This window comes from Cryptomeria japonica, chromosome 7 (assembly GCF_030272615.1).
Source record: "Cryptomeria japonica chromosome 7, Sugi_1.0, whole genome shotgun sequence".
NCBI classification, from domain to species: domain Eukaryota; kingdom Viridiplantae; phylum Streptophyta; class Pinopsida; order Cupressales; family Cupressaceae; genus Cryptomeria; species Cryptomeria japonica.
The window spans coordinates 481,583,093-481,596,096 of record NC_081411.1 but is presented as its reverse complement, the minus strand read 5'-3'; positions in this window follow the sequence as shown (position 1 = coordinate 481,596,096).

Here is a 13,004-nt window from a genome sequence, read left to right as displayed (position 1 = left end):
TTAATGGGTCTATTTTTTCTATTAGCTTGATTGTGTGAGCTAGCATATAGTGTCAAAACTTTTGGGAAGCAAACGCCACAACTAAACAAGCTTTTTCAATGAGGGTATAGTTGATCTCATATACATTCAATGTTTGACTGATGTATTAGATCACTCTCTCTTTGTCTGTTGAATCTTCTTGTGCTAATAAACCTCCTAAAGATATCTCTATGGCTGATATGTAGAGAAGTAGAGGTTTATCTGCTATTGGTGGCACCAATATGGGTGGATTCATTAGGTACTTCTTTAATTGGTGGAATAATTCTTCACATTGATCCTCCCATCTGAAAGGAACATTATTTTGGAGTAGGTGAGTGAAAGGGAGGAACTTGTCGGCTATTTGAGTGATGAATCTTCTGATGGATTGTAGTCGTCCCTATAGAGATCTTAGTCTAGTGTCCTAAATTGCGCCTAATGTATTTATGACACTTACACATGATGCCTAGTGCATTAATGAGGAACCTATGATAAAAATTGCATCATTTTGATATCATAGGCTCGAAAGACAAAGTGCCTCAAAATTCCTTGAAAGTCCCTTTGGGCCCATTTTTTTGTGGACGATAATGCGACGTGGGTACATATTTGCACCATGCTAACGTCCCAAAAAGTTGGCAGAATCTTGAATCTGGCAGAGAGTCAAACTCTGGTCAATGCTTGTCCTTTGGCTCACATTTCACTTTTATGGCTCTCCATACCTCTTTCAAGTTTAAAACCCCTTCCTAGCTCATTTTGAAGGGTTCCCACTTTGGGTTCTTGGCTCTTATCTCTTGTTATTCTTTTGATATTGCATTTCTCTCTTCATGATTTTGGATACACATTCTACCAATATCAAGCTACAACTATCTTGTGGTGGCTTCTACCAACAAACACTATTGCGAGCTTCATCATGCTCGTATCTTCAACAAAGAGTGATTTGGATTCACGCCTTGTCTTCTCTTTTATCTATTTCATTTACATGCAATGAGTCCTTTGCATTATTGATTGTAGCTATCATTTAGGTGCATTCATTATTTCTAATATTTCCAATATTCCAATATATTTACATTGCATGCAATAGGGGTTTTCTTCCATTAAGCGGAGTATAGTTTCAATTTACATCGTTTCCAATTTACCAAGTTTCCAAGTTTATTTATCTTTTTCCAATCTATCTATATGATTGTCTGTGGCAGTGGAAACACCTAAATGGGGGTTTGACTGAGGTAGGCCCCTATACAGCCCCAACAATTTTCCCTATTCGAGTGTTTGCATGTGACGAACAGATTCTGCGTGCAAGACGCTCTACACATAATCAAATTTTGGAACTTCTTTGTTTGCGAGCCATACAAACGACAACGCGCTACACTACCATTTGTGCCCCGCACTGGTGTCCAAAACCTGAGAGCTTCCTAGTTGGCAGGTATAATCCACTTTTGATGCTTTATCATTCTGTAAATCTTGTTTCTCTATTTTATTATTCAGATACTGTAATTCTATCATTTATTTCTATAACATAGTTAGTTTGGCTATTTGTTATCCCCTGGCTCATCTTAGCGCCAGTTCAAGGAGGTAGTGGTGGACTTATTTTCCTTCTAAGATTCATCATCTTGGAGGAGAAAAATCTCCTCCCCTACATTTTGGTGAACCCAATGTGAATGCCTAAAGTTGAATCTTTTCCTTTTAGAGTTCAATGCCTTTGATAAGGCATTCTCAAAGGATCATTTTGAAATGTTGGATAAAGTCTTAGATGACTTCCTTGAAGCACCTCCTCCTAAACGAGGTGTAAAGGGTGAGTCATCTTCCACAACATCCTCATGCAAGAATGAAGAGTCTGTGAATGTTATTGTTGTCTCTACAACCCCAAAAAGGCCTAAGAGACCATACATCCATGTGATAGAGACAAGTCCTTCTCCTAAGAATGTCAAGACCATTAATGGAAAACCTTTCAAAGGAAGAGTTTCTGACTTATATACTAGATTTATGCAATCCAAACAATCATCTTATAATACTATTGTTCACATGTATAGTACTCAGAAAAAAAAACAAGTTCCCGAACCACCTCAAACTTCTTTACCTCCTTCCCAATTTGTTCTTCCTAAGGCACCTTTGCTGCTGGATAAGCGACCAAGTGATTATGACCTTATCAAGCAACTTAAGGTTACTCCGACTAAGATCTCACTTTGGGATTTTCTTCAAACCGCTCTGATGTACCAAGGTATGTTACATGAAGCTTTACAATAGATTTTGTTACCTTCTGTTGCAAGACCGGCTGATGTGAATGCGCTGATAGATCATATTCATGCGGAATCACCATATATTACCTTCTATCCACCACTTGAAGTGAGGAATCTAGCAAATCTGTTGATGATCATTTGTCATGTGAATTGTGTTGGTATTAGATGAATTCTTGTTGATACATGGTCAGTGCTAAATGTTTGTGGTTTAGACTTGTTACCAAAGATTAAGGTGGATCCAAATTCTTTAGCAACCTCCTCCTTGTTCATTCAAGGTTTCAATAATAGTGGTAAGACTGCTATAGGGATTGTCATACTATCCTTGAAAGTTGGACCAGTCACTTTTCCAACCCTTGTGCATGTTATGGTAGGCCATTTATCATACAATCTTCTTTTAGGCCGATCATGGCTACATGCTTTGGGAGTTGTTTCATCTACACTTCATGGATCCATGAAGTTTGTGGCTAATAATCAGGTGCTCATAGTTAAGGCTGACCTTGAGGCTATGCAGTTATGTCAAATAGCCATCATCAATCAGGCTTCTATTACACCTTCATTTCAAAATTATGTACCTACTTTGTCTTCTTCAATTGTAACTTATTCTTCTATCTCATCCCCTAATAAGGAAGAGCGTAGGACGGAAGAAGTAACTAAGGAAGTCATTAAAAATGAGAAATCACCTGAGAAGAAGGATTCTTCAAAAAAAAAAACCCAAAGGTAGATACTCCTAAGGTGAAAATGCTAGAGTCTACACCTGTAAAACCTTCCCTAGCTAAATCATCTTCTTCATCAAAAGTGAATGCATGTTTGGGTGATGATTGGAGTTTTTTGGATTTTACTGACTCTCATGTTGGTGATTACAAAGTAGACCTCGCCTATTTAAGGTTTTCCAAGATCTCATTCACCTCAGCTACCAAAGATGATTATGCATCTATAAAGCCAGGTGATACTTATCATGTCGATCACCTCTTCTATGTGAAACCATCATCATTCAAGGAATTACAAAACATCTATGGTCTTGGATACAAGTTTGTGTCTCAACTTGGATATTATGGAAAGGGTTGTGGACCTAATAAGAAAGGTATCTAGATTCCTTTAGAGGCCGGACCTTGTCACCACAACACCGGACTAGGATACCATCATACAGATCAAAAGGCGAAGCCATGGATGACTATTAACATAATTTTGACTGATCCCCTTCCTTTAAAGCTTGTTCATCTAGAACTCATTGACACTAGTGTATCACCTAATGAAATTCCCTTGGTTTCTTTTACTTCAAAATAATCCTTGAAGGAATTTTTGGGTGCATGCAATGGGCTGCCCTCATTTTTCATCATAAATATTGATTCCCATATTTATTGAATACCCAGGCATACTTTGGGGAATCCATTTCATAGGGGGCACCTCTATCTCACAATGAAGAACAAATGTCTATCCCTCATCCAAAAGACCGTAGTGCGCTCCTTAGTGGAGAAACTATTGATGTCATCATGAACGATAAGACTCCTGACAAGGTCATAAAAGTAGGGAAATGCTTATCCCCCAAAATATTCAAAGGACATTTCGACTTGCTACATCAATTTCCTGACATCTTTTCTTTGTCTTACGAAGAAATTCTTGGCATTGATGAGTCCATTGTGGTACACAACATTGTTCTTAGTCCTGATGCTAAGTCAATGAAGCAAAAGATTCAAAAAATGAATCCTAAGGTGGCTTTATTAGTCAAGGCTGAGATAGAGAAGCTCTTAAAAGATGGCTTTATCCACCCATTGACTATTCACCTTGGATCTCAAACATTGTCTTGGTAAGCAAACCTAATGGTCAAATTTGCATTTGCATAGATTTTTAGGATGTGAGCAAAGCCTCCCTCAAGGATGACTTTCCTCTCCTGAATGTTGATATGATCATGGATTCAACTGTGGGGTATGCTTTTCTCTCATTCATGGATGACTTCTTGGGTTATAACTAGATCCATATTAACCCAGAAGATCAATATAAAACTGCTTTCAAAACCCCATTCGGGAACCATTTTCTATGTCATCATGTTGTTTGGGTTGAAGAACATGGGAGTGACCTATCAACGAGCCTTGACCTTGATATTCCATGATTTCATCCATAAGGTCTTAGAAGACTATGTTGATGATATCTTGGTAAAGTCCTTAGCACATGGAATGCATACTGAAAATCTCCATCTAGTCTTTGAAAGACTTCAAGTGTATAAGATGAGACTGAATCCCCTCAAGTGTGTCTTCGGTGTTGATGTTGGGAAGCTCCTAGGATTCATCATCTCCCATCGAGGAATCAAAGTAGATACAGATAAGATTGATGCTATTGTGAACATGCCTCCACCTAAAAATTATCTCACAGCTTCATAGCCTATAGGGGAAGATCCAGGCCATTCATCGGTTTGTGGCACAATTGGTTGATCGTACCATCCCCTTTACGTGATTACTAAAGAAAGATACCAGTATCAAATGGAATGAAGAATGTCAAAAGACATTTAATTCCATCAAGGATTACATAGCTAATCCTCCTATTCTAATTCCATCTATGTCTGATAGACCTTTCTTCCTGTATGTTTTTGCCTCATCTCACACTTTAGCAGCATTTTTAGCCCAACATGATGATAAAGGTCGGGAAAGAGTAATCTATTATATCAGCCGTACTTTTATAGAGTATGGAACTCGATATTCTACTATGGAAAAATAGTGCTTAGCCCTTGTCTTCGTGACTCAAAAGCTGAGACATTACATCCTCCATGTAGAAACATGGGTCATTGCCAAAAATGATATCCTCAAGCACCTCTTTGCAAAGTCTAACCTCTCTAGAAGGCAAGCCAAGTGGGTAATGCTGCTCTCTGAGTTTGACCTACAATTCATAACTCAGAAGTCAATCAAAGGGCAGGTCATCATTGATTAGTCGGTTGATGCTCCCTCAAACAAATCGTTTCCCACCTTAGATCTCTTCCCTGATGAGGATGTTTTGATAATTGATTTGGACTCCCTGTTTGACATGTATTTTGACAGTTCGAGGTGTCAAACTAGCTCAGGCGCCAGTGTAGTTTTTGTCTCACCCGAAGGAAAACTAGTTCCTCTCTCTTTTCATTTGGAATTTCACTGTACCAATAACATCACTGAGTATGAGGCCTTGATTGCGGGACTCCATGCCACGATTTCCATAGGTGTGAAGAACATCCATATCCATGGTGATTCTGAGCTTATTATAAACCAAGTGATGGGTGCCTATCATGTTAAGCACTTGAAATTATCTCAATATAAGGATTTGGTATTGACCATACTGAAGCAACTCGCTAATTACACGATTGATAGCATCTCTCAAAGGGAAAATTGTCTTGCAGATGCAATGGTAGGTGTTGCTTCCCTTGTAGGCCCAGAATTTGGTCAGGATGAATACCACTTTGTGGTACATGTCCTCTTCTCTCTTGTCATATCTGATCAAACTCAATCCGGTAGCCTTATGTGTACCCATGTCGATTCGAGAGAATGGTTGGCACACATCTTCAATTATCTAAAGACCAGAAGTTTTCCCGATGACGCCAACAAAAGTTTGCATGTGCAGATTGGGAAGCTGGCCACTTGATATATTCTCTTATCTAGTGTGCTTTATAGGAGATCATAAAATGGTCTTCTTTTGCATTGTCTAATAAAAGTCAAGATCCCCCTTTCCCTTTAGGAAGTCCATTTAGGCTCTAGAGGTGGGCATTTTGGAGGAAAATCTTTGATACACAAACTGATCCACATGAGGTACTATTGGGAAATGATGGAACAAGACTCCTTTGCCTTTGTCAAAAAGTGCCCCCAATGTCAACAACATAGCAACCTGATTCAAGCCCTTGCACAAGAGATCCATAGTCAGTTCAACCAGTGGCCTTTTCAGACTTGGGGTTTGGACATCATTAGAAAGATATCTCCCCCTTCATCTAAGGGTCACGTCTTCATTATCACTGCTACATATTACTTCATGAAGTGGGTCAAGGCGGTGTCGCTGAGATTGGCTACCACTCATATATTTTTGTCTTCATCATGGATAATATCATCTCTCGATTTGGCTTGCCTGCTACCCTTGTTTCTGATAATGGTACGCCTTTTAAGAACAAGGAGATTAAGCAGTTTCTTGAAAAATTTCACATTCAACATGATTATCTACAATTTACTATGTGTAATCTAATAGTCAATCATAAGCATCTAACAAGACTATTGAACAGATCTTATGTAAGACTGTTACTATACATGGTAAAGATTGGCATGTACAGTTAGTATATATGTGTTATGGGCCAGTTGTTCACCAAAAGTGATAACCCAAGACACCTGCAAATCTATCTATGAGACAGTCGATCTCAATCAATGAAACACCTCAGGGCTTGGACAACATAACATAGGATCCTAATGATCCTCCTGCACTTTAGGTTCTGCTAGACCTAGGGGGGGACACCCTTTTTATGCATTAAATACAACAATTATAGACACATAACTGCATCAACACTAAGCAGATAGATCATTCCACAAACTCACCAAATCTAGAAACACACTACAGATTGGCTAGATCTATATAAATCATAAATGAAAACAGAGCTTGGAATGAGAAGGATACACCCCTAAACATAAAGGGAAATAGATTTGTCTTTTAATTTGTATTGCTCTGAGAACATCCCCAATACTTGCAAGACTAGTGCCTTATCCAAGGGCAATAGAGTCACACATCAAACTATAAATGAAAGCTTATACTGAAAATCCATCTTCATTATTAAATATTCATGCATTCAATGCCTTGCATAAATGCATTACTCAGCTCACTCACAGAAATATCAAATCTAGAAATTATATTCCATTACTCATGATTTATTATAGAATTTAAATTCTTCCTTGAAGAATCCACTGGGCGCCACCTAGGATGACACCTCGTCACTCCACCACGTGTCCTCTTTCTTGTCGTCCACCTCATCGCCACCTCTGCACCACGTCATTGCCACCTCACCGGGACCCGCCTACTCGACCGCTGACTGGACCTGCCACTTGTGCGTCAGCTGGCTTTTGCCATTTTGCAGGGTTTATCTGGCGTGCATCTTCACTCCACGAAACCACGCAGGCCATTGATCTTTGTTAAACTTGCTCACTCTTTACCATGCTACATTTTCACCATTTTTTGCCATTTCACGTTTCGTTGTTTCGCAGGGCTTAATTGGCGAGCAACTTCAGCTTGCGAAATCGTGCAGACTATCCGATCGGCTGGAACTTGCATGATCTTTACCTTTTTTGCCATTTCATAGGGTGTAACTCGCGTGCATCTTCAGCCCGCGAAATCACGCGCTTCATCAGATCATCTCGGACCTGCTCACTGGTTAAGCCGACCTTTCTCTACAAAAATTGTCTGTTTGCCTTGAGAAGCGTGCCGACGTGGGGTCCACCTGGTCGCTTCTCAGTCACCTCCTCCATCGCCTTGAGATCCCACTCACATGTGGGCCCACCTTGGGCATCCATAGGCACCATTCATCAAAAGCCTTTATGGCTTAGATATATTACATTAGTAAGGTTTTGAATATAAATATCAAAATGGTCCACTTCCCAGCCAATGTGGGACAATGAGTTTTAGCCTAGAACTTCATTTTTTAAGGTTTTCCTAAGCTTTAATGGCGATTTTTGACATTGCTTGGAAATCAATGGTCTTTCCAACCATGCCACGCTACAAGGGAGGATGCTAAAGGTTTCATTGGCATTTCCATTTGCCAAATCTACAATTTGGTATGGTGATTTCTGCCTGATTGCCCTTTTGTTTTTTAAAAAAACTCTCTGAAAAACCCCCCCCTTGAACACGCCACGTGAGACTTACTCAAGTCTTCTACAACTCCCTCTGCATACCACGTGAACTACACATAAGGGAAGGTGAATGATGGCAAGGCATTAAGCCTGTTGGTTTGCTTATGCGTGGAGGCTTTTACATGCTCCCTTCTTCAAACTCTACTCCAACGCAGCAGGGAGGAGCTGGATGGGCATTGGCATTTCCATTTTCATTCCACTTTGCTGCTTTAAAACCCCCATGTGTCCAAAGGAGAAGGTAAAGTTGTTGGGTTTTAATGCCTTGCTGAACACTACGCAGGGGAAGGAGATTGGATTTAACTAATTTGCATTCCCTTCAAAAAAACTCCAGCTGTTGCTCAGACACCAATGTCTCTACTCACGTGGGGGAGGAGAATGGCATAAAATATTGCCAATATTGCATTGGTGTTTGCTGTGAATAAACCATCGCTGGGGGGGGTCTCTTTGTTTGATTTGCACTTTGAATTTTATTTCAAACTGTTGTCTTCACATGCCACGCACATGGAGGATGATGGCAGAGTTCTTAACTTTGCACAGGCCCACACAGAAGGAGCTGAAAGCTTTCTGCACTTTCCTCAATACCATTTCAACACCCAGTTTGAACACCACGCAAGGAGGAGAAAAAGGATGGTTTGATGCTGTGTAACCCACTGAATCTGCAGGGCATTCTTTTGGTTGAACTTCTATAGAAGATTTTGAAATATCCAAAGCTTCTGGTTTAATGGACTTCAAATGTCATTACATGACTTAAATGCCTGGGAACTACCAATCACAGGAGTACAATCATTAGGGAAACTTCTTTCATTTTTAACTAATGTTTGATTAGACAAGCCATCAACTGAGCTTTACTTTCGAGGTCAGCTAACCACACGGTTTCAACAACTTGAGGTGAAAACTGGCATATTTGTATGGTCGGCTTATATCTTATAATATTACATCTTGTTCCCCCATGGTTGACAACAGACTTCTCCAAAGATACTGGTGAAAGTGAATGTGCCATCAAGTCATGTGTTTTTACTTGTGAAGATGCCCTAGCCAATAGAAAACCCTCCAAACCAATGATTGGCATTATACCCACAATTAATATCAATTTGTTAAAGTGGACTAGCAAATCAATTTACTGAAACTTCTAAACTCTTGTCCATCACACACCATTTGCTAGGAGGATTAAGCATTATGTCATTAAAAATAATGAATGGGCGTGAGCCAGGTCGGGCCCCAGAGTGGGTCCAACTAAAAAAAATTTCGTTTTCATGCCATTGGCCTTCGAAATGCTTCAGGTACCTTACCTATACCTCTGGAAACGATCGGCATCATTTTCAAATCATCAGACTGAATTTTGCAACCTTCAGGCAATTACGCCACATTTTCGCATTTAATTGCGAAGACGTATTTTTCAAGCCGATCAGAACACCTTTTTGGACCTCGCCATCTGACAGGTGTGTACTCTGATATACAAGGATGACGTCTACCAAATGGTTTCTCAAGACGAGTCCCGAGCGAAGAGATATTAATTGGCGAAAATGCCCAACTGGCTTTGTCGACACTGTGGACCTGATGAAGTCAATGTTCTGGCAACACATGACGCCTTTCTCAAAAATACCAAACGACCTCCGTAGGCCCCCAAATTTGAAACACAGGTACCTTTAAGTACATATTAAAACTTGGAAATCTCAGTTTGATCACAAGACTGACAGGATGCAAATGGTGCACTCACAAAAATGGCTAGATTAACTAATACGGCACTGAAAGTACGAATAACTGAGAATGATAGCTAAATGAACCCTTTTGAAAACCAATCAAACGGATTGACAGAGGCTTGAAATTTGAAATGTAGCTCATCATTTTTACCAGTAATAACTTGGAGCAAACATTATGGGATGACGCTTACTGAGGCAACTTTTACACTTATGCGAAACAGGGCTCCGACTAGCTGTCGAAACAGGGACTTGCCAAAACATAGAAACTGCAAATGGATTTGACTTGGAAAACTGAGCAAATGGATTCGTTAGAACTTGAAATTTTGTAGACTGACTCACATTTATGCATATAATTGAATCCATTTTGAAATTATCCATGACGATCAATAGGGAAAAAGATGTAATCGCTCAAAGTAGGCTACTCAATAAAATATGCATTTGATGCCTAAAATGCACTTTCAGCTCACCCCTCGAAATGGGTACCTCATAAACTTATCCAAATTGAATTTTGAAAGTTGCAAATCACTGAATAGGCCAAATGAAAGGTTCGGGACATGAATCCCGAGCCTTACCCCCTTAAAATCAACTGGCTCCATTTTACCCTTTCGCAAACTAGGCCCTTCAAACTGACTCATTTAGGTATGCAAAGCAAATTTTTGGATTGGGCCTCTAAACTTGACTAAATTTTAATGAGTCCCAATAGTGGCTCTAACTGGGGATGGTTGATTTGCAAGATCAACACAAGAATCCAAATATCAATGGTTAAGCAGACCACTCAAAAATGGATCATTCTTCTCTCAATTCTTCTCTTCTCATCTCATTTCAAAAATAGGGCTTCCCTATTCTACCCAAACAACAGGGAACTTTATTGAAAACCACACAACTGAAGCAAAGCAACTATACAATATATACAAACAAACTCACAACTGATCATAACTGCTCCACTTACAAACATTTACCTCTGTCAAAAATCTGATTCTCATCTCTTGATATCATGATCCAAACAAAGGCATTTTTCAATAACAACTGAGCATAACTTTTAAAATCCACCTCTTTTGTCTCATTACTGAAACAACTAGTGTGCTTACCTCTTGTTTGATTTTGAACTTTGTAATCACACACTACTTCAATAAAAGTAAAAACATGAGAAAACTCACTAGAGAGGCTTTCCCACAAGATACCATACATTTCACTATCCCAATCAATTCTATCATTTGCAAGGACATCATCATGTTGAACTTGAAAAATAAAACACTCATTTTCAACATTGCAATTCCTATCAGCACATGCCTTATTACCATTTAAATTTATAGAATGAGGGGCACTACTAACCAGCTGATGCAAACAACATGAACATTACCATCCAGATGTGATACTTCACTACGCTGATCACACCTCATACTATCCTTGCTTATCAAACTGAATACCTTTGCATTCTCAACATCCCCTTCATGGAAAAGAATGCATACCTCCGGCTGAAGCAAATCATCAGCTAACTCTTTCTCTTTCAGGCTTACATCCACCTAAAACACTTTCATTTGTGGTTTGAAAAAGTCATCACATAACCCATTCCTCTTACCTTCATCATGAAATAATTTTTCACAACCCATGCTATTGCTATTCAGAATTCCATTAGTATTATGGACTGGTTCATCATTTACAACATTTGGCTGATCAGTTATTTCTTCATACAAAGGGTTAGAAACAAAATGAAGAACCCCCTTATGAACATTATGACACTGAAGTGGCTGGTCCATATCTATATCAGCATTGAATAAAGCATTAGTAAAATTGCAAAAGACACCATCCATTCGATCATCATAATCATCTTCATCAAGCAAAGAAGAAATTGACACTTGGCTGGAATAATCCTCAGTGTTCCATGTTTCACATTCATAAGATTTTATCCTATGACCATCATTTTGAAAATCAAGATAATCATACATATCTTGCCACAACTGATCTTCTTCGCCAATAGAACACTCTTCATCAGCGAAAGAATGAAAATGAACATCGCTGCAATTTACTTCATCATATGAGTTTTCAGCATGTTCACTAAAATTTTCTCTTATAAAACCATCTATTAGATCACCATGTTCATCAAGTGAACAAGCATTCAATTCATAGTCCTTTTGTAAAGAATTCTCTTCACTATATTGCAGAAGGTCTTCATCGATAGCTCGAAGGCTCTCCAATATCTGAACCTTCCTATCCACAACCTCAAGAGCTGTCTTAAGTTTTACAACCTTTTCAACTTGCATTGCACTTTGCTGTTCCATTTGAGATTCCGTAAAAATTTGTCCATCCATGTGTGCTATATCTTCATTGCAATCATGTGCACCCTTGAAATTTTCTGAATTAACATTGTGCATAACTTTCAAAATAGAAAGATTATCAACATGATTAGAAGAAGTGAAATTTGAAGTGAAATCTGAAAGTAGATTTACTTCATCCTCAACACAATTAAGATTATCAATATCTAAGTGAGGATCAACTATTGTTTGCACTAAACAATTCTGATTTTCATCATACTGCACACTCTCACTTGCACAAACAACAACACTTAGTAATCCCTTTGTATTTGGAATTTCAACATCAAATACATCAGCAACATGTAAAGATTGATGGTCATCACCATCATTATTTTCATTAATATTATCCTGGAGAGATGCATGATTCACTTGGTAACTGGCAGCCACATAATCGGCATAACCGACATACAAATCAAATGGTACATATCCCTTGTATATATCTATCCCTGTATCAACATTTTCACAACATTTCCCACTAATCACTCCATCATTACTGTGAGAGACAATTGACATTAACAGCAGAGGTTCTTGACTCTCATTCAAATATGAAACACATGCATCAACAAAACCATTCAAAACTGCAGAGCTTGATGCACCTAGACAAGGAATGATTTTCTCAGCTTCACATGGTATTTCACCATTGAAGGTGCTTTGATAAGAAACTACAGCAGACACAAATTTCTTGGCTATCCCGAATTTCAAATTGTTTTCAATGTCCCTACATGTGTTAAAAGCTTCATACAAGGTTTTGGGTTCTTTGTTTCTCAATAGGAAACCCATCTTCTCATCAAATGCACTCATGTAAACATCCAAACACACTTTATCATCAAGTTTATACTTTCTAGAAATTTTGGACAAAGCTTGTGAAAATCTAATATTAAATGTTGGTACCAATTCCTCTTCCCTGAT